The sequence below is a fragment of the Denticeps clupeoides genome, chromosome 17, assembly GCF_900700375.1.
Source record: "Denticeps clupeoides chromosome 17, fDenClu1.1, whole genome shotgun sequence".
Lineage (NCBI taxonomy): Eukaryota > Metazoa > Chordata > Actinopteri > Clupeiformes > Denticipitidae > Denticeps > Denticeps clupeoides.
The window spans coordinates 18378673-18401249 of NC_041723.1; the positions used below are offsets into that span (position 1 = coordinate 18378673).

The window sequence follows — 22577 nt, forward strand, 5'->3', positions numbered from 1 at the left end:
AACGGGTCTCAACTGCATCCAATAACTGCAAACACGTTTGGCCAATAAAAAATACATGACCGAGTTACCCGAGGAGGGTGGGAGGAAAGAGAGGAAGGAGCGGGGTCCATGGCCCTGCCGCTTATTAGTGACGAGCAGATTAATGGCAAATTTGTGTAACTAATGCTGCTTTAGATAATGTAGGGGTTTCGGGGGTCATACTGTACTTCTGCACTTTTCTCACGGCTGGTCAAGCATTCTTTTTGTTGTCTTTTTCCTTTTTTTCTTACTTTAGAGTAGAGAATTCTAACAAAAGAAATTACAGAGCACGCCATCATCTATATCCCTATCCGCACATCAGACTCATTTAAAACTGATTTGCTTTTATCAACACTGTAAATGGCATCGGATGAAGATGGCAGAACTCAACCTTTTCCTCCACATAATCAATACCAAGAGCCCTGATGAAATAGGAATTTGAATGTAGGGCTTATTGACTGCCTTTAATCTAAGGGTTTCTGACAGTCAGCATATGAATACAATTCATGCCTGGCTAATGGTCAATTGTAGTGCAGTAGTGTAGAGTAGCGACAGTAATAATGGTGTAATGCAAATCTCCCACTTGTGGGGCTAATAAAACATTGTTATTATTATCATTACAAATGCCTCCATGTGTTCTTATCAGAGGATTTTTCATTGTTGAACATGGTGTGATGCTAGCAGAAAGATGCTGAGAAGAGAGACAGGGTGGGGTGCTCCAGGCAAGGAGAGGGGGGGTGACATGACCCGTTCCTCCCTAATATCGGAGTGATTGCTGGGGCGGGGCTTTGTGTATGGGGAATTTATTTAGTAACAATTTTGTTTAAGCATTTTTCATGTGAATGCCACCAATTTAGTTTTTTATAGTGGCAGAAAATGCATCTTAAAACATTTGAATTTATATGAAATTACACAATTACATTTTAAATGTAAACCTTAAACCATTCATCTCCATTCAAGTATTGGACCTTTCTGAATTGTGATTGCTTGAAGGTAATATGATTTCAGATTTTTATGACTTCAAAGCTGTAATCATCAATTTATAACTAAAATGTTTCACGTTACATGCAATGAATACAGGCAACATTGTCATACAATTTACGTGGGCAGCTGAGAGGTGTGGTAATCTCACATGTAGGGAAATCGTCTCTTTACATAACCTTGAAATAAAAGCTTTTCTGCTGCAGGGTCACATCGCTTTAATTGGCACTCATGAGAGAGAGAGGAGAGTCACTGCCATCCTGCCCCGCCTGCAGTCTCATAATTTCCTGGACCCACCCCTTCTCATCCCTGCTCTGAATGGCGGTCACATGCTGTAAATGGTTTTCCAGACTGCAAACTAAAGTCATTACCAGCGGATATATGCTGATGGGACTAATACATTGGTTAAACACAATTACAATGCAGCCACTCAGACTGACCTGGCCACTGGTGGAGCGCAGGTCCCACTTCTGGCCAGGAGTTCAAAATATGGTCAGAAGACAGACGCCATTTCATGGCAAGAGAAATTTGTTTTGTCTCCAGCAAATTATAAAAAAAGAAAAGAGAAAACTGCTATATTGGATTTGGACTATTGTGGTTTAATTAAAATGAAGAACAATTCTTACATCAAATCAACAAAATCACACCGGCTCAAATGCAAAATGAGGAGAATTTTTAGCTAACTGACAGCAGATTACAATTCAACATGATTAACGGCTACTTTCAGTATAGACGCATTTTACAATTTCCATAACAAAAGAAATGTATTAAAGCAGGCAAATCAGTCTTGTCCTCTGTAAGCACAGATAATTAACATTAAAGAAGAGTGACACATTGTACATTATTTTAAGTCCATTAAGTGGAGGAAAGAGGCATCAGGAAAAACTAAAATGATTCCAAAATAGGAAATAAAGTCATTAGTGAGGCAAAGTGGAGCAGTAGATGCTCGGGCTGCCCAGTGCAGGGACATTTGGCTCTTGACTCCTCCTCATTACCCTGCATCTGCAGAAAAATATCATTATGAAGGAGTTGAGCTCTATCTGAGTTCAGCTAGGGGTGGTGGTGGTGGTGGGTGGGAGTTAGCAAGCGCATGCATGCTGTCCGAAAACCGCATTCACAAGGGTAATGAAGAAGGAAGATGGGCGCAGTAAGTTGTATAGTCACTCTTAATGGAGACACATACATGTACTCATTATTCAGACCTGTTTAAGATTCATACTTCTCCAGTACTACCACCTGAGCAACATGACCAGCGGCCCAGTCTTATCTGTTGACACACACACACACACACACACACACACACAAATAAACCCACAATATAGAAGCCAAATAGCAAATCTGCTCCATCAGCCCTCATCTGCACAGGCATGTGCTGCACGTCTTCATTTCACTCACACGTCAAAGAGCCTCAGTATTGATCCAAACGCATATAGATTACCAAAGTGTGCTTTACAGAAAACAAACACACACACACACATTCTCTTATATATAGAATTTTACATAAATGTAATAAATGTAGACATCAAGCTACAAAAGCACACACAAACACAAATGTGCTGCTTCAGACATGCAAATACAAACAATAGGATGCAAAACGCCCACAAGTCATATAGACACACACACACACACACACACACACACACACACACACAACATAAGATATAAACACAAACACCCCTTAGAAGTGGAAAGCAGAATGCCTCTCTACTCCAGCCGTAGACAACCAGTTGCAGCTGTGGGACCCCCGGGTGCTGTCCATGGTGTTGAAGAGAACAAAAGCTTCAAAGCCTAAAGCCTCTCACACACACACACACACACACACACACACACACACACAAACATACACACACACAGAGGCTGCTGAGGCACCATGTGTACTTGATTCAATTAGGCCGTTTCTCTGGCGTCTCCTGGGACCACGCTGCTGAGAAAGGGGCCAAGATTTGCCCCTTTTAACAAAGACATGCAGCTCACCCCCACGTCCCTCACCATCCAGCTCATTAGTCAAGCAAGTGAGTGCACAGCTCACGCACTCACGCACAGGCGTGTGCACGCATGCCCAATTGCAGACAGTCTGTGTGATTTCTGACAAACACTCCCATTTCCCCCTGTGTATACTGCATAAGAACACTATGAAAATAGAAAGCAAAACACAAACATTTACAATTTTTATTATATAAACTCCAAAGTTACAACAGATTACACATACACACAGACATATGTAATATTATACACACATAAGAGAAGTCTGCCTTTTTAGTTATATGTGCAGTATTTTGTTTCAACACTAGCACACCTTAGCAACATAATCAGGGTTAAGAATCTTGCTCAGGCCACAGTGGTAAATCTAGCAACATAATCAGATTAACCAGATTTCTCCAAACAAACAAACCCTGTTTCATCCTGTTTTGAATCCTACACCCTTCTTATCATATTATTTAATAGTGGTTAAACACTTCAGTTAGTCATTTAGCATCTTTGTAACATTATTAAAGTCTGTAATTTTTACTTCAGAGACAGAATATAAAAGAACATCCAGGAAATCACACTGTATGAATTTTATTTATTTGTATAATGGTCCTTTCGAATGCTGCAGGATTTTAATCCATGGCGATGTAGTGTGTTACTAATAGTAACCTTTGTTACTGTGGTCTCAGTTTTCTTCAGGTCATTGACCAGTTCCCCGTGTAGTTCTGGGCTGTTTCCTCACCGTTCTCAAGAGTGAAGGATAGATGAGTTTACAGGTCTGTGAGGGCGAGAATTCTTGCTTATTTGTATGTGCTAAATTCATATTTTCTGCACCATATACAAATAAATTATTTAAAAATCATACAATATGATTTGCTGGATTGTTTCTTACATTATTTCTGTACCTGTGATAAAAATTACAGACTTCTCCCTTTTTTTTACCTGCAGTCCTGACTGGCTAGGCCCTGCGCTTGGTAAATCCAGCAGGAGCTGCATTGATATTCACATCCAGTGCCGGATGCTCTTAGAAACAGCAGATGTCTGTGTCTGCATTTTCTGCTGTCTGATTCACTTTGGCCGTGGTGCTGAGGTGTGATGGGAACACCTGTTCTGCTGCCGCTGCTGCACACAGAGCCACACACCCGCCAATCTACATTTGCTTGCAAATACCACATGAGGAAAAAAAATACACTTCCCTCATCAACCTAATTATAAATGAAGCTGCTAATGCACTATTCAATGCTGGAAGTTGTTAAAAGCAATGTCAGTTGTTCAGAGGTGGAATCTCACACTGTGATGTCTGAAGTCTATAGAAAATGTTTGGTTGAATAAATTTTGCGATGGAGCATAATTTTTAAGCCACAGATGCAGGTGAAGGTAGCATAGTGCCTGGTCTAGAGGGGGTGCAAATACAACACAATAATAACATTAATCACAATAGGATTGTGGGAATACATGATAACTAAATAAGGGTAATAACTAACCAAGGAACATAAGGTAACTCCTAGAAAACATTACACACAAAGAAGAGGACATCCATGCATCCATACTAATAAAGGCTGTCCTTACCTATCATAGAAAGACTTGTCCTATAGGAACATACATATTTACAGTCATCAAATTGATAGTGGACTCTCTATTTCCCCCAGAAGTGATAATAATATGTGAATATTTTGATAACATAAGAGATCCCACATCTAAATAATATGTGGCCAGAAACTGACGATTGATAAATGGCCTTCAGATGGTAAAAAGGGGGTTAAATCTAATAAACTGACCACTGAATGTAAATTTATGTCCTGAACAATGTCCTGTGTCAGCTGTTTATATTCATGTCGCCATACTCTTACACACCTGCTCCAACAGCTCCAATCACAGCAATCATGAATGCAGGAGGAGATAATTAACCAGCAGATGATGCAGAGCATGGGGCTGCTGGCTCAGGGAACAACTGCCCTTCCAGAGAAGCAATAACACTCAAGCCAATGAATTTCCCCACATTTACCATACGACTGGGATTACTCGTTTATTTTGGCGTCCAACTGGAAAGGAAAAACAAATTCATTTGGCACTTGGGCTACTCCATTCTGAATAATGGATTGGCCTACATCAATGGATCGGTACTGTTTAACACGACTCTTTCAATGGCTGCATGTATGATGGCTTAATCCTTTCCACTTTTTTGAAACACTGGGAAGAATTACTGGAGTCCAGATGTGGTATTAGAATATAATACCATACATATGACCTCTTGCACCTGATCGTACTCAGGTCAGACACAGAAAATGCATTTTGCATTTTTTTGCGCATGTAACATTTGTTGAATGTGAATTGACAATATATTCTGTAACATTGTATTATTTTCCACAGATAAACATAATTGATACAATTCCATTTGATATCATTCTTTTTTTATGTGCCATTTGCCCATATACTGGCATGCAGCCTTGGGTGGTCAGTATATCTGTCATGTTCTCTACCAAACATGAGTCAAAGGCAAAAATGTGTAACTTCCCATTTAAGTGTATGCACCAAAGTGAGACTGATAAGTCTACATATGAACCAGAAGGACACAGGCACAAACAACAGTAAAATGTCATCTGGTTGGTAGCTTGGGACGATGGAGTGATGACTGTTAATTTTTTGTTTAAAAGTAATTTCATATCATTTACAGCCTCAAACTCATCAGCATTCATTGATGCTCTTGTTGGATCTACATCGGATCCCATCACACCAGAAGTGTCATTGCAGGATCAAGGGGATCACTCTAATATTGATCAATTTATATTGACTTGACATCACCCCGTCTACTAAGAGGACATATGGACCCAGAGGCTGCCGAGAAATAACACTCTCTTCTAGAATGGAGTTGAGTTGAGTTCCACACATACAAAAAAAATCTAAATCAAATGAGACAGTCTACAACAAGCACAACTTCTCCCAGCAAAAAAAAACATTAGAAAATGCTCATGTATAGGTTCTTCTGCATCTATTAACTGCCAAACCCACCCCCTTTTCTCTCTGAATAACATGAAAATAATAAATTCAGTCTAATTTAAACACAGAAATAAGGGTGCCTTACACACACACTGATGCAGACCCTCTGCCGGTAGCTAGTTCCCCCATCTCAGCCCCAGATCTCCAGCTCTAGGCTCATCTGCTGCCTTCAGCCACTCTGTTCACACCTCAGCCTGGATTGTCTCTGCTCCAGCGCCAGCAAGAACTCGCATGCAATTAACACGATCATGGAACCCCAGTCACACCCACTCCGTAGGGCTGGTGGATGTGGGTGCACCCATTATTTTTATGCAAATTACACAACAACAATGAAGAGAGGTTAGGGGTTCATGCTAATGCCAATTAAAGAACAGAACAAAGAACATTACAGTTGCTTATAAAACATATTCCATGTTCCTAATCCTTTGCACATTCCTTAATTCTATTTTTAAATTGTGGATTTAAATGCATATTCCTTTCATGCAAGTAGAAATTACAAAACATTTATTATGACAAGTGGTAGTGTCCTAGTGGGTAACAAACTTTCTATCAACCTGATGACCAACATAGTCACAGATTAGAATCCTTCTGTCTACCACTGTGGCCCTAAACAAGATTCTTAACCCTGAGATGCTCCAGGGAGACTGACCTTGTAATAAATTAATTTCCCTCTGAATAAGTGTCACCTGAATTCAGTTTCATTTTAAATGTGAAATGTAATATATAGCCTCCTTTCAGATTATATAGTATGTATAGGATGACCGTAGACTGATGCTAATCTGCTGATGTTAAATTCAATAATGTAATGTGCTGAAAATGTGCAGTTTAAGATAATGTAGGGTACCACAGCATTTCCGGCTTTAAACAATCTATCATAAATCAACTGCAGTTCCATCCCACTGGACCAAACACACAGCAGCCGCTTTCCAATGAATCAGCCCTCATAAAGGAGGATGGGAGTGGGGGGGAAGGGGGGGCATGTGCAATTGAGCTCCAGACTGATGGAGATGAACAGTGTGACTGAGAAGGTTCCAGAGAGCCAGTAAAAAATGCCTCTGAGATCATAAAACTGCGCTGCATTAAGATAATAACAGTAATTATTACACAGCATAAAACAGCTTTAGTACCCTCTCCAGTCAATGCTTTGGCAGAGCGGCCATATTTCATCAGGGCTGTGGGGAGATATCCTGTAGGGCCCGGCTGCGGTAAAAAGAGACGGATTTGTAATCTCAAAGGTCCATTCTGTAATCGCATTACAGAGTTGGGAGATGTTATAAATCTGAGCTGATGCTTTTACAAACCAACTCTCATGACCAATTAGAATACCATGATTCTTCTCTCATTTTTGTCTGCCATTACTGAGGTTAGGCTTGTTAATGGCGTGAGTGTTGAAAAATGATATTACAGAAGAACCCAGCCTCATTTGAAGAAAAATGTGCTTGACTGGCAGACTTAGAGTTTGGATACCAGTCTGACAATACCAGTCTGACAGTGTGGACTTGGCTGTAGTTGGCCGAATACAGGACAAGAGATGGACAAACTGTTTAAAAGATGACATGAAAGCACTCTACACCCCTCTTGTCCAGGTCTAACTCAATATATGTTTAAATAGTTACTGTTAATAGCTGGGTATTAGAATAGTTGTTATTAAGAAATTTTTTTTTACACAGTTTATATATATATTTTTGCAGAAAACATTTCATCGCAAAAATAAATGTAACCACAAAGTGTCAATTTTCAGTAATTTGACAACCAGGAGGAAGATTGCGACGTGGGGGAAAGTTGGTGGAGTAGGCGATGTCCACCACCCTCCACGCCACACCACCACGACAGAGCTGGGTCCTCCGTTAGGCAGTAAGCAGGGCGGACCAGGCATTGGCCACAGAACCTCCTGGAAGGCATGAGGATCCAGTTGGGACATGCAGGAGGAGGCCCCTTTTCTTCCCAATGGACACAGAAGGGGCTGAGCGGATGGTCTGGCCATGACTTTTATGTGCAGGTTGAAGGGACCGAGGCCACCATGTGGGACGATGTCTGGGAGCCAGCCAGAGGGTCCGGGTCCTCCAGTGGGAGAACACAGCAGGGCAGGTGGTTGGTGCCATCCAACCCACCTCCTCCTCGATAATGTATTGTGCTGCTCGGGCTCCGAGGACATAGCCCATGGAGGGGGCTCTGTCATGATTAGGTGTTTTCAGTTCTGGCAATCAGCACACGCCTTAGTTTTCCTCTTTTATTTCCCGTTTTCGGCTCTCATGCCGGTGTGATTTTTGTTTAATAAATCATTGTTTCCCAGTATGTCCTGCCAAGTAATATGTCTCAGTCTTACCCTCTTCAACAACCTACAACCTCCAGCTCCTGCAATGAGAGTCGCTCCACAGTCAGGCTGAAGTCCAAAGGCGAGGTGGGTCCATGGACGATGAGAAATTGGTAGAGAGCACAAGGGGCTGACAGCAGGAGTGTTAAGAGTCCCAAACACAGACATCACATGCATCCACGTAGGCCTGCATGTCCCATCATAACAACGGCCACCAGAACGCCTGACGAATTAATGAGATGGTCCGTTATCGTCCTGGAAGGTCGGAGAGGACAGAGGAGTGACCCCAGTGGAGGACATCAGACCAGCACGTGTTGGAGATGTACAGGCATCCTGGGGGGATTCTAGCTGGGCCAGGGTCTGACGTCTGGGCAGCCCAGACCTTAGTCTCCAGGGATCACCGGAGAGGGCCTATGATGTGGTGGGATGGAAGGATGGTTTTGGGTTCAGAGGGAGAGGAGTCTGGAGTGTGCTGTTGGGTCAGGGCATTGGCTTTCTGCTTCTGGGAACCAGGATGGTAGGACAGGTGGATATTGAATAGCTCAAAAAAAGAAGGCCCACCTGCCTGACAGCTTAAGTTGTTTAGTTGACTTGATGGTGATGAGTTTTTTTAGTATTCGTGTCTTCTGGTTACAGTCCTTCACATCACACCACTTCTTTCTCACTTCACACCAAGACCTTCCTCACTTCACACCAACACCCTCTCTTCTTGTCCCAAAGCTGACGCCATTCTGAGCCCTCTGCTCTATTACAGCCCACCAATCATGACAGGAAGGGGGAGGGGTCCAATCATGGGATTGAGGAGCCACCCTGCAAAATTACAGAGAGAGAGAGAGAGAGACAGACACACAAACAGAACATACACATACTCCGCCACGGAATGTCACAGTCCCTGCTAGTGTTCCCAGCTCCTCTCCCTGCACCACGCAGGGAGGTAGTCCAAGACCATCTGGCAACTGCTTACCATACAACAGGGTGGTGACATCTGGACACGTGCAGACCCTACCCCTGCACATCCCTCCTGGTGTTTCCAGCTCCAGGGATCGTTGGGATCTGGATTGTTTGCTGGTTCTGTTTGTGGTGGTGGGGCAGGGTCCGACCAATCGAACTCTGCCCTGAACAGCTCCAGGAAGTCCCAGATACTCATGTCTGTCTTTTCCAGCCGCCACAGGGCTGCACCCCAGCCTTAAGATGACCCAGTCAGATGCCAGAGTATGGTGGTGATTTTCTCTGAGTCTGACAGCAAGGGAAGGAAGGGTTGGAATGAACCTGCTGCTCCTGAAAATGGTCTGGGCAGACTGGGCACTTCCCACAGGGTGCTGGGCACTTCACTGGAGGTGGGCATTCTCTGCAGCAGGCGGGGGCCGTTCTTCTGGGTAGGCATGTCCGCATCCAGAGCTGGAGAGGTTGGTTCTCTGCAAGGCAGTACCAGCAGCGCAGTTGCTGGAAGGAGACTCCCCATCACCCTGTTCTACCAGCTTACCCCTGTGTTGCTGTCTTCCTCCTTGCTGTCCATCTCTCTCCTGTAGTCATCGCACCACAAGTTGTCATATGGGTCCACACAGACCTGTCGATGATCAGGGAAGGGCACGATGGGAGGTGCCAACCCACGAGATCACCTTGTCTTCGCTCCCATCATCGTCAGTGTCCTCCCAGTCAATGGGGAGGCTTTACAGCAGAGGTCCTGGCTCGACATGGCAAAGATTGTGGGGGTCGTATCATCTGTGCTTGCTCAGTGACCTCCTCGCTGCTACTGACACCCTTGTCTTTGCCAAGGATCAATGTCACACTGAGGTACGACACACTATGGCTCAATCACCGGGAAGAAACCACTCAACCAGTTCACGGGGGTCGGATCCCTGTCCCAGAACACTCTGACCCCACAGATGGTTCTCCAGTGCCCCTCACTGGCGCCCACACTCCAATGCTTTCACTTTCCTCTGCTTTCTACATCTGCGCCAAAACCGGGGAAAACAACAAAGGAACAAACGGAAACAAATCCATGTGGCGATTGCCAGAGATAAAAACAACTATACACATAAATCACACAGTCCACATCAATGTCGCTGCTGGCTCTTGGGCTCCATGACCACACCCTGGGGCAAGATGGTAAGGCTCCACATGGTGGAGCACAGGTGGAATGCACCTTTTTCCAGCTTACAGTACAGTTGGTGGGTGAGCAATCTCTTTAGGACTGCTCTCACATGTTGGATGTGGGTTTCCAGGGTTGGTGAGTTAATGAGGACGTTGTCCAGGTAGTCATTGTTGATGAACTGCTGAAAGACGGGCTGAAGATGGCGACTAGGTCATGATAACAGACAGGGACTGTGTCTAGGACGGGACGTGGGGGTTCTGATGTTTACACAGAGAACGGAGAGGCTGTGGCAGAAGACATTGGTGAGGAGGGTGTAAGATTGGTCCAGAGGAAACGGGCCGACCATGAAGTTACCGGCTGCCCCGGAGTCCACAAAGGCGGTGGTGGAGACTGTGTGCTAGTTCCACTCCAGGACGGATGAGATGAATTGGGGGGAGGCCCAGTCGATTGCGCCGCTTCAATCAACTGGGTGGAATGTTTCTCGGACAGATGGGACAGATGGTGGTGTGAAGAGGAAGCGCGGTATGCACACAGGCCCTCCCGAAATAGCCATTCTCTCTCCTGATCAGTGAGAGCTGCCCGCTCAAGCTGCATGGGTTCCAAAGGTTGTCTGGATGAGTGGCAGCAGGTCGAGGTGGTGATGGTGGAGGTCGGGGAGTCTTGTGCACGACGGGATTTGAAGTGGTAGTTCTTGGATGAGACAGCAGGTGGCAGTTGATGCGCAGAGCCAGTGAGGTTTCATATGTCTTTGGCATTTCCTGACTGACCATCTTGCTGTGGATTCACAGGGCCAGCTCTTCGCAATAAATCATCCAAGGGCATTGCCGTCAATTCACTCAATTCCCTCAATTCAGCATGAAATTCTGGACCCTGAGGCAGCCAAGGTCCAGAATTTCGCAGTGAATTGAGTGACTAATGAAAAACCCTCGTGCAGATGATAAACAATGAGATGTCTCATCCAAGAACTACCACTTCAAATCCCGTCGTGCACAAGACTCCCCGACCTCCACCATCACCACCTCGACCTGCTGCCACTCATCCAGACAACCTTTGGAACCCATGCAGCTTGAGCGGGCAGCTCTCACTGATCAGGAGAGAGAATGGCTATTTCGGGAGGGCCTGTGTGCATACCGCGCTTCCTCTTCACACCACCATCTGTCCCATCTGTCCGAGAAACATTCCACCCAGTTGATTGAAGCGGCGCAATCGACTGGGCCTCCCCCCAATTCATCTCATCCGTCCTGGAGTGGAACTAGCACACAGTCTCCACCACCGCCTTTGTGGACTCCGGGGCAGCCGGTAACTTCATGGTCGGCCCGTTTCCTCTGGACCAATCTTACACCCTCCTCACCAATGTCTTCTGCCACAGCCTCTCCGTTCTCTGTGTAAACATCAGAACCCCCACGTCCCGTCCTAGACACAGTCCCTGTCTGTTATCATGACCTAGTCGCCATCTTCAGCCCGTCTTTCAGCAGTTCATCAACAATGACTACCTGGACAACGTCCTCATTAACTCACCAACCCTGGAAACCCACATCCAACATGTGAGAGCAGTCCTAAAGAGATTGCTCACCCACCAACTGTACTGTAAGCTGGAAAAAGGTGCATTCCACCTGTGCTCCACCATGTGGAGCCTTACCATCTTGCCCCAGGGTGTGGTCATGGAGCCCAAGAGCCAGCAGCGACATTGATGTGGACTGTGTGATTTATGTGTATAGTTGTTTTTATCTCTGGCAATCGCCACATGGATTTGTTTCCGTTTGTTCCTTTGTTGTTTTCCCCGGTTTTGGCGCAGATGTAGAAAGCAGAGGAAAGTGAAAGCATTGGAGTGTGGGCGCCAGTGAGGGGCACTGGAGAACCATCTGTGGGGTCAGAGTGTTCTGGGACAGGGATCCGACCCCCGTGAACTGGTTGAGTGGTTTCTTCCCGGTGATTGAGCCATAGTGTGTCGTACCTCAGTGTGACATTGATCCTTGGCAAAGACAAGGGTGTCAGTAGCAGCGAGGAGGTCACTGAGCAAGCACAGATGATACGACCCCCACAATCTTTGCCATGTCGAGCCAGGACCTCTGCTGTAAAGCCTCCCCATTGACTGGGAGGACACTGACGATGATGGGAGCGAAGACAAGGTGATCTCGTGGGTGGATCTTGTGGGTTGGCACCTCCCATCGTGCCCTTCCCTGATCATCGACAGGTCTGTGTGGACCCATATGACAACTTGTGGTGCGATGACTACAGGAGAGAGATGGACAGCAAGGAGGAAGACAGCAACACAGGGGTAAGCTGGTAGAACAGGGTGATGGGGAGTCTCCTTCCAGCAACTGCGCTGCTGGTACTGCCTTGCAGAGAACCAACCTCTCCAGCTCTGGATGCGGACATGCCTACCCAGAAGAACGGCCCCCGCCTGCTGCAGAGAATGCCCACCTCCAGTGAAGTGCCCAGCACCCTGTGGGAAGTGCCCAGTCTGAGGCAGCCAAGGCCCTGAGGCAGCCAAGGTCCAGAATTTCGCAGTGAATTGAGTGACTAATGAAAAACCCTCGTGCAGATGATAAACAATGAGATGTCTTCCACTCCTTCCAGATGGCAGAACATGGTCTTCATTTCTGCCACAAAGGCTGGATATGTCAGTGACAAAGAAGTGGGGGCGTGAAAGTGAAAGTGAAGTGAAAGACAAGAGACAAAGTGTTTAGAAGTACATTGCCATTCCCCTCGGTGCTGCTCCAGCGCTAAGTTCCAGACTGGGTTCCGGAACCAAGGGTGATAGAGGACCTTGCGCCGCATCCACCGTGCCATGCCCCTGGCACAGAGTCTAGTTGACAAAAGCCAATCAATGACTGAGCAGCTGGTAGTGGCCATCTTGCCAATTTATGGGAGTCACGTTACCTCATCTCCGTGTTGCTCCCAGTCACGTGGATGGATTCACGTGACAGATCCCATATTGACAGCTCCTTAGGCTGCCCTGCTTGAGACACCTACAGACAACACAGACAAGACGGAGGCACAGTAGGGGATATGTACAGTACACAGCATAATATATCAGCGACATTACTGCAATCAGAATATTTAAATTGCAATTTCCTAGTAAAACGTGATCTGGATGTTGGTCAATATTTTAAAATATTCCATTTATTTTCTCGACAAGTAAAGTGATAATTTTGCTTTGGCACATTTGTTCATGTTTAGTTTAAAATGCTATCAATCATAACAATTTGTATTTGATATTGCCCTGGTTCATATAAACCTTGCACCCACCCATCTGCTGTATTATTCAAACCTCCAAAGATATTGGTCACTATTTTCTGTGACAAAAGGAAATTACTGACTTTGTCTTCCTCCTTACATTTACATTTACAGCATTTATTTACAGCTCTTCCAGAGCGACTTACAATCAGAATCTACAGGGACAGTCCCCCCTGGAGCAACTCAGGGTTAAGTGTCTTGCTCAGGGACACAATGGTAGTAAGTGGGATTTGAACCTGGGTCTTGTGGTTCTTAGGCGAGTGTGTTACCCACTAGGCTACTACCACCCTCCTTCCTTTGGCAGCTCATATTAGGTGTCGCCACAGCAGATCAGCCAGTCTGGCCATCCGCACATCTAACCTGCCAAAGGTTTTATGCTGGATGCCCTTACTGATGCAACCCTCCCCATTTAACCGGGTTTGGGACCAGCAACGAGAAATACACTTGAAATTTTACTTATTTTATTTCTATATTTGTTGTGCAAATGTTTAGTCATTATATTAATGCTGTTGCTAATCTCATGAACCCTGTTTCCTCTTCACCTGACAGCAGGGCCTGTCTCTTTCTATGTCTAAATTAAGACTCCAGGCTGCATTTGTGCCACCGGTATGGAAATAAACAGTTGGCACAGCAACGATGGTCGCCCCCTGAGGGCAGCGGTGTTGTGGAGAGGTGTGAGCATCACCAGCACCTGGCTGGCTGGAGCCCTGGGGCCTGTCAGGTACAGCAGGCAGAGCCAACTTTGATGGCAGATGGTGAACAAAGATACGTGGGGGGAAGTTCTGGCTACGCCCCACCCCATAGCACCGTGGGTTGTTGCAGTGATATGGAGAATCAGCATGTGGAGGTATAAGACCACCTGGCCAAAAGGAAGAGGGGCAGAATAAGCCTCTGGCAAAGGAACAGATGTTTGACCTGAAATTCACAGTAAATGATTGTCCATTTCGTCTGTTCAGGATATGTGGCACATCACCAAAACCATAAAGCGATGCAAATGGTCATAGGATGGTGTTAAAAAAAGTGGTCAATGAACTGGTTATACTACCATTGCTGGCTAAATGTTTCCCAGACCATAAGGTTTCTCCAGGGGGGCTGAGCCTGTAAGAATGTCATAAAAATAAATAGTAGGGTGGTAGTAGCCTAGTGGGTAAGACACTCGCTTATTAACCAGAAGACCACAAAGTCACAGGTTCATAACCCCACTTACTACCATTACGTCCTGAGACACTTAACCCCGAGTGTTTCCCTGTGACTACTGATTGTAAGGAGCGGAAACTACACTAGATTCACTCTACATGAACATTTATTTTTATCAGGAGATTTGTTTAGAATTTTGCTGTGGCAAATGGCAAGTGTGTCATTTGCAGTCCTTCAATTCCCAGGAGAACATCATTCACTCTGCACACACAGAAAGGTCAAAGCTGACACTGGCTGCTCACGTTTTTATCGATTCCAAATCTGCTGCCATTATACAGGGCAATTATACAGCTTACAGCCATTCTAATCATGGAAATTAATTCATTCAATACATTTATTTTCTATATGCAGGGAAAATGATTCCACAAGCTGCTCAGCTACTTGTATGTGAATATTCGTTAATCCTTTTAGCTGAGAGATTTTTATAGATGGCAGCACAAAATTCTAATATCACTGGGTCACTGACGGGAAAATATAAACCCTGCTAGAGTGCTACCATATAATAATCAACCCGTATTTGGGTAACGGCAGCAGAACACTCAACTGCCTTTCAAAACTGATAAACTGTACATAGTAAAAAAATCAACAGAAGGACACATTTTTATCAACAATATAAAAAATGCACCAACTTAAAATCTCAATAATTTTGCTGTATGTCTGGAATACATTGAAATAAATATTTAAAAGCACTATTTCACATTAACAGCCAAAAAGGTCACCAATAATGTGTTAAAAAATTAGGCTGCATTAGGTAGCAGCAGTCTGCTCTATAAGAATGAGTAAAGCAAGAGGACATGGAGTAAAGCCACAACACTGACTGAGAACAGATGGTGAAGAAGCAGCAAGACAAGCAATACTCAAATCGACACACACACACACACACCTCCATATATAAATATTGCACACACACTCAATCACAGGCAAACACTCACACACAAACTTCAATATCAACCCAGAGAAAAAACCTAGACAATTTAAACTCAGCATAAAACATGCAGACATATGTACACAATGTAAAACACACTCACAAGCAGACTCACACACACAGCCACCCATGTGGCAGGATGCACATTCCAGGGCAGGTGGTGATACTGAGCTGCGACTGAGTGAGCTGCAGACCAGTCATCCAGCCTGGATTAATCAGAGAAACAGGAAAGCACATAGACTGGCTGATACACAATCTGCATTCTTATGTAGATGTGGGGGAAAAACAACACACAAAATACAGAATAATCACGTGTGTGTTAAGGACTAAAACATATAGTACCCATACTTAAAACATTCATTTTCTATACTGCAGGGGTTTTCTAAGATAGCCTAATTTGCCTATGCTTGATTCACTTATGCTCTGCTTAGCCTGCCTTATAGAGGAATCATTGTCACTTTAAATCCTTGCATGTTGGTACCATGGAGAAGTGAAGAGGAAGAAAATAACTGACATTTACGGCATTTCACAGACGGCCATATCCTGAACGACTTACAATCAGAAGTTACAGGGACAGTCCCCTTGGAGACATTCAGGGTTAAGAGTCTTGCGCAGGGACACAATGGTAGTAAGTGGGGTTTGAACCTGTGACTCTGGTAAGACACTCCAGTAAGACACTCAAGTGTCTTACCCACTAGGCTACTGTTCTGACTGTCTACCTGTGTTGTTTGTGTTTTTTCCTGTTGGTTGTGTGTTTCTTATTCTTTTCTCTGTTCTGTTATGAAACATGTTGGTACTGATTCAATTAATATTTTCATTTCATTCTCTAATTTTAGTATTGCCAGAAGGGTGGTCACCTTACTATCTACCCAAAACATGATTCCATCCTGCAGCACAGAAGCCTTGTGCATGACCTTCCAGCAGTTTTTCATGTTTCATGAGGATCTTAATGGATCATAGTCTGTGTGTGTTGGTCGGCAACAATACAGGCATAAAAACAGTGATGGAGTTTGGCGGTGGGAGACAGCAGAGAGGAGAATGAGGGGACAGACACGGGCGTGGCTCTGAGCTGTGAGTGGTGTTACAGTGAAGGTAAGGTTACTGGAGTCCTTACTCTCAATTTCTGGAGCAGTACTGGAGTCTTTATGCACATAAAGAATATAAAATGCAAATCTAATGCACCACCTAACTAGACTTATATTTTACCAGGAGAGTGGTTGAAATACAACATTAAATTTATCATTTTGAAATTGATTGTCAGAGACACTGCCACAGTTTGCTTTCTAGAATGATGCTTGATGGCAATGTGTAATCACTAGATTTCTGATGTGCACACACGCACATCAGAAATGAAAAACAAAGGTGGCAGCTCAACAGCTTTCGAGGAGATTACAATTATAAAAAAAACGCTGCTAGGATATAGCAGTATGTGTGTGTGTGTGTGTGTGTGTGTGTGTGTGTGTGGCTGAGAAATTAATAAATAAAACATTGAATCGCACTTCCAATGCCGCCTTGGCAACCGCTCCACTAATATTAGCTGTGCAGACCTAGTGACACAGCCTGCTGTGGAAAAAGAGACAATCCCATCTGAATCCAGACACACAGAGGCAGGGTTGAAGTGGTTAGATCTAAACAGAAAAAACTGCCTGTGACCTAATCATTATAAACTGGTTAGCATGGGTCAAAATGACCAACCTACACTGTATGTACTGGTTATACTGGTCTATAAGACTAGTAAGGTCCCACTCAGTCTGATACCCTTGATTGATTATTTGAATTTGTAGACTGACACATTTTCTATAATGTACATAATTAAAGGATATTGATTGAGTCTTTTAATGGCACACATTATATGAGTATTTATTATTAATTATTTTATTATTATTATTATTAAATGTATGCTTTTAACATATTACATCATGTATTTTATTGTTGTTTGTCTGTTGCACATCAATCCATCCATACATCAATCCAATCCATCGATCTGTCTGTCTAACAAAACAATGTAAGTATTGCGTATGTGGCTATTAATTTTAGCTGTACATTAATGTATAAGAATTCAGTTAAAGAAGAGAAATGCAGAAAAATATCAAATTGTGTTCAGTAGTCAGTCGTTCCATTAGCTAATCTATTAAGGGTACATCAAAGAGCTGACTAACTATCCTCAGAGCCATATGAGGTTTGGAGATACTCTTTAAGCACTGAGAATGGTCTAAAGTGGCTTTCAGCGGAAACCATGCGCTAAGGCCTGAAAGGACCCCAGTCAGTAAGGGCAGTTGAGTGCATACAACCCTCTCCTTACTCCCTCTTTCCAACATAGCTATTTTTAGCTTCCACTACAATTAATGACACATGACCTTCATCACACTCAAATGACAATGATGAATAAACAAGCAGGTAGTTTACCTGTATAATTCATAACCAGCCACAATGTTGGCTCTTCGATAGCTCTTTACCAGTGGCAGATGCAGATGTGGAGGTCAGGATTAGGGGAAACATCAAACATAGACATCAAAATGCAAGAGCTGGAGTGAAAGAGACACAGAGGCAGAAACCCAGAATGAAGTCGTTTTCATCCTGGCAAATCTGTGTATTTGCACCCAAAGCACATCCATCATTTTGCAAAAGTAATGCACCAGCACACACATGCATTAATACTCATCTGCTATTCAATACCTCCTGGCACAGAGGAAATCAATGGTCAGATTCAGTTAAAAGGAAACTGGAAGGAGCTTTTATTAAGTTAGCGTCATTTTACGCTACACTGGAAGGGATTTTCTGTAAGGGTAGAGTGGACAGTTGATTTCTTATTCTCTAGCACAGGCTTAATTAATGAAAAGAAAAGATAAGAAAATATTGGATATCTCGGTTACAGGTATAAATTGCATAGTTTATGTGTGTATGAGCAAAATTCATTCACTGCTAAACTATGCAGATATGCAGAGCTAAACCCATTAGATGGACAAACCCTTTTATGCAATCAAGAGTTGGTATCCTGCCACGGGCTCCATACCATGCAGTAATGAACAATAATTTACTGCTGGTTAAAGAGTCACTGCCTGCTTCTCCTGTCATTCATTCGCTACCTCCAAGAGTAATTCGCTACCTCTGAGAGTAATTGAAAACATTGTGCAGTTGCAGTAATGGAAACAAATTAAATTTTTTCCCCTTTAAGTATTATTCCGTAGCGCCTGTACATAAGCAGGCAAAATTTAAATGATCAATATATTGCACATACTTACTACACTCATTTTGATTTAACCATTTAAATGATCCCTATAGCCATCAATAATTTTGGAACCGAGAATTAGAGATGACTTTAGTTAGTGGTGGACATTTATCTCTCATGTGCGAAGAACTAGGAGGTCAGACACGGGCCATTATTACAGCTGTGCTCTCTGGGGTGTCCTCCATTAGTCCATAGAAATAACCCATTTTTAGGGGCAATGAACCACGTTAACAAAGCTGTCAAAAATGCAATTGATCTTGATCAATCAAGTGATTGTGATATAAAGGTACAGATTGGACAATGGACACAGAAGACAAACCATTAAGAGAAATTAACTAAATAAATGATGATGAAATAAATAAATAACACAATGTTTCCCTTGCCTGCAGTGCTGCGGCCATGGAGTTGGAGATGAATAATTGATGTCTATCTGTCTGATGTGAAGTGGGGGAGAACGGTGGCCCAGTCGTGTGTGAACTCCCAGAATCTCTCCCCTTGGTGGGCTCACACTAGACTCTGACAGCTAAAGTGCAAACTCACCTGCCCCAGAAAACAGCAAAGCTCCTCCATTACCTGAGAGCAGCCACTCCGCCTCTTGCTTCCTTCTCGTTAAGGAGCGCTAGTCTCACTGGTGAATTGGCTCACTCTTTCATTTACATGAAGTAATTCCCACGTTCCCTGACATGTGATGTCTGTGGGACGGGATCCCAGCTGAAACAAAATCTACATGAATGCACTAAAAGTCTTCAGAGGCCCTGAGATGGATTAATAAAAAGGATACAGATGCTTTAGGGGCAGGGGAGGCAGAAGGCTGTGATAAAGAGAAAATCCTCTCCGTCTTCGGCATCTTTGAGGTTTACGGAGATGAAAGGGGGAAAATGTACAGAACAAACATCTGAAAAAAACACTGGCTGAGCTGAACCATAGTGCATGAATTTAACAACCTGTTTTTGGAAATTATCTCATCAAGCCAATGCACACTTCAAAAAATGAGTTTTACTGCATAGCAAATTGGATCTAAAACATTTAGCAATTTACAGTGCTGAACATATATAGAGAGAGCGAAAGGAAGCATAAATTATTCATGACATTCTCCGCCCTGCATACAGACATCTTTGATGGATTTTGCCCGAGGCAACGCTTCGCGCTCAATACCAACTGAGGCAGGTAGCCAGGCCACTGAGCAGGGATGATGGGCTCAGCTGAAATCACAGGCTGGGCCCCGGAGCCTCTTGCTATTTCCTACAACGGCAGCTATAATGGTCGTGTGTGGTCAGGAGGTTCAGATCATCGAATGCTGGAGTCATAGTGGGATCCACCAGAGGAAGGGACTGAGAGAGGAGAGGAGGGTGGATCTCAGCAGGAAGTGCTGGAACCAGAAGGTCATTGGCTGAAATGTTACAGCTGCTGGAGATCACCTGACTTCCTCTGGCCAATCACAACGCAGAGTGAAACTGGTAAGGATGCTGTTGAGGGACGTCCAAAGATCTTCACCAGGGGAGTTGCATACAGCGAAAAAGGCATGAGATTAGGCGGCAAATCAGGGTGAAGGTGACCGACAGGACGCTAGTAGAATGGCAGCAGATCCCTGGTTCTCTAATTAGAGCCACGCTCAGGATTACCTCTGCAGGCCAGCGGGAGGAGGACCAGACCTCTTTTCCTGCATTTTTTACAGGCTATAGGGTTAATTATTATTTTGCTATATTCAATTGGGCTATAAATTCACATTTGGGTGAATTAAAATAGACATTTTCTGGATGTTGATGACTTGATTTTTGATCAATGCAACCAACACTATGTTTTTTTCCAGAATAAATATTTTCCTTATTGCATTGGCATAGAACAGTAATATAATATTCTTTATGGACCTAGATGGCAGAACTGTATAAAAAGCAATCCAGTAGTGAACAAGATGTGAGCAAAGCTAAAAAAGGAATTTTGCTAACAGCCTCTCTCACTCAGTGGTGCCTTTGGATCTTAATTCACTGTGAACTACGGGTGAACCCTGGCTTGCTGCGCTGCGGCACTTAATTCTGGAAGTTGTGCAGACAAATGGAACGCAGGCCAACTTTTTTTTTGGCAAAACATCCATTCAGCACCTCAAAGGGTTGAGGGAGAATCCTCTGAAAAAGCCAGAAGGAAAGCGCCCAGGAACAGTAAACAGGGCGGACAGGCCTGGGTTGCGAAGACTACGCCAGTGATGTTCCACATTGCCACATTGCCACCTGATCCGAATGGCTCAGCAACAGCAAAGCGTGACACTTCACGATGTGGACTGCTGGCCAGCCCCTTTAATGTCCAATCAGATCCATTCCTGGGTAATAGGCAGGGAATGTTTGGGACGGACAAAGGGTGGACGGAGAGAGACACAGCCAGAGATTTAAAGCTCTACCTGGTCCATCAGCATTCTCAGCACATGCAGGGAAATCATTTCCGCCACTCTTTGGGAGTGCCATTAAAGCCCATGTGTAATTATTCTGTCACTTAACAGGCAGGAACCATACTGCCAGAATCAAGCCCACGCTCTGCAATTATCATCAACACTGTGGCCTTTAACTGTGCTGACTAGCAGATCAAGGCAAAGCAATTTCACACAGATTTCCCCATCACACGTTCAGCTAAAGCGCAGAGGGAGGGGTGGAGAGGGAGAAAGAAAACCATATTGTATTAGCATTCAGCAAAGGGCAGGCGAGTGCAATGCAGGCTTAAAAGTATCCACCACATTCATTTTTTCCCTTAAATTGACATTCTTTGCTCTATTGTTAAAGAACACGTGCCGACTTGCTCTGAATGTTGATGAAATGGCTTTTCAATGTCAGTTGAATAGTTGTGTTCTTAACAATAATTTAGCAAAATCATCCAATTACATGATTGTGTACAATTCAACAATAAATTCTGTGTTTCTGTGAAACGAGAGAAAGATTAGGGGAGGTAAAAAGTAAAGGAAATTTCAATCTCCATATTATCCAGATGCCATGTTCAGCAGGACTGTTGTTTTCACAGAGGGCTTTCTCACTGGGGTGCAGAAAATGGCTGCTGTTGTTTAACCACATCTTATCAATACTGATTTTGTGGCTTTAAAAAATCGTTTTAGAATCTAGCTGTGAAAAAATTCTTTCCACTTTCCTCTTGAATGCATTTATTTGTTAATAAAAGACTGTAAAACTAGTTATATTAGTTTAATGTTACTCAGTGGCTACTAGAAAGATCACATTTAATTTAGATTAAAAAATACATTTGTATTTAGGATTTGATCACAGGCAAGCATGAAATATCTCTATTATTCTCATAACAACACACAGTGTCTACATGTCCTGTCGCTTTTGACTGTATTCATTAGGTCAACATTAATAATAGTTAATAATAGTTAAATAATAGTTTTAAAAAATCATATCATGTTTTCATCATATAATTTAGATAAGCATTCAGATGTACTGTATTCAATATATGTATAATATGAGATACTGGATTTCAGTTTTTTTCTTTTCTGTTTATTTATAAATGTTGATTATGGCTCATAGCAAATTCTTATATTTTTATTTTACCTATGGTCTTCATTTACACATTGATCAAGGGGACTTCAGTGGCACCTTGGTGGTTCAGGATTTTAACT

At 43.6% G+C, this 22577-nt stretch overlaps 2 long non-coding RNA genes across 3 annotated transcripts; both read right to left on the reverse strand.

Annotated features, from left to right (window-relative positions):
- Window positions 1-3154: 3154 nt before the first annotated feature.
- On the reverse strand, window positions 3155-9588 carry LOC114767300 (uncharacterized). Its single transcript, XR_003742916.1, has 2 exons — window positions 6050-9588; window positions 3155-4089 (listed from the first exon to the last, which is right to left on the reverse strand). It is a non-coding gene; the product is annotated as an uncharacterized LOC114767300 (long non-coding RNA).
- A 3240-nt stretch (window positions 9589-12828) lies between these two features.
- Window positions 12829-20269, reverse strand: LOC114767301 (uncharacterized). Of its 2 annotated transcripts, XR_003742918.1 has the most exons (7): window positions 20120-20269; window positions 19746-19811; window positions 19505-19562; window positions 18142-18260; window positions 15851-15941; window positions 13257-13345; window positions 12829-13182 (listed from the first exon to the last, which is right to left on the reverse strand). It is a non-coding gene; the product is annotated as an uncharacterized LOC114767301 (long non-coding RNA). The 2 variants fall into 2 exon arrangements; XR_003742917.1 differs by having other exon boundaries at window positions 18142-19562.
- Window positions 20270-22577: the final 2308 nt, after the last annotated feature.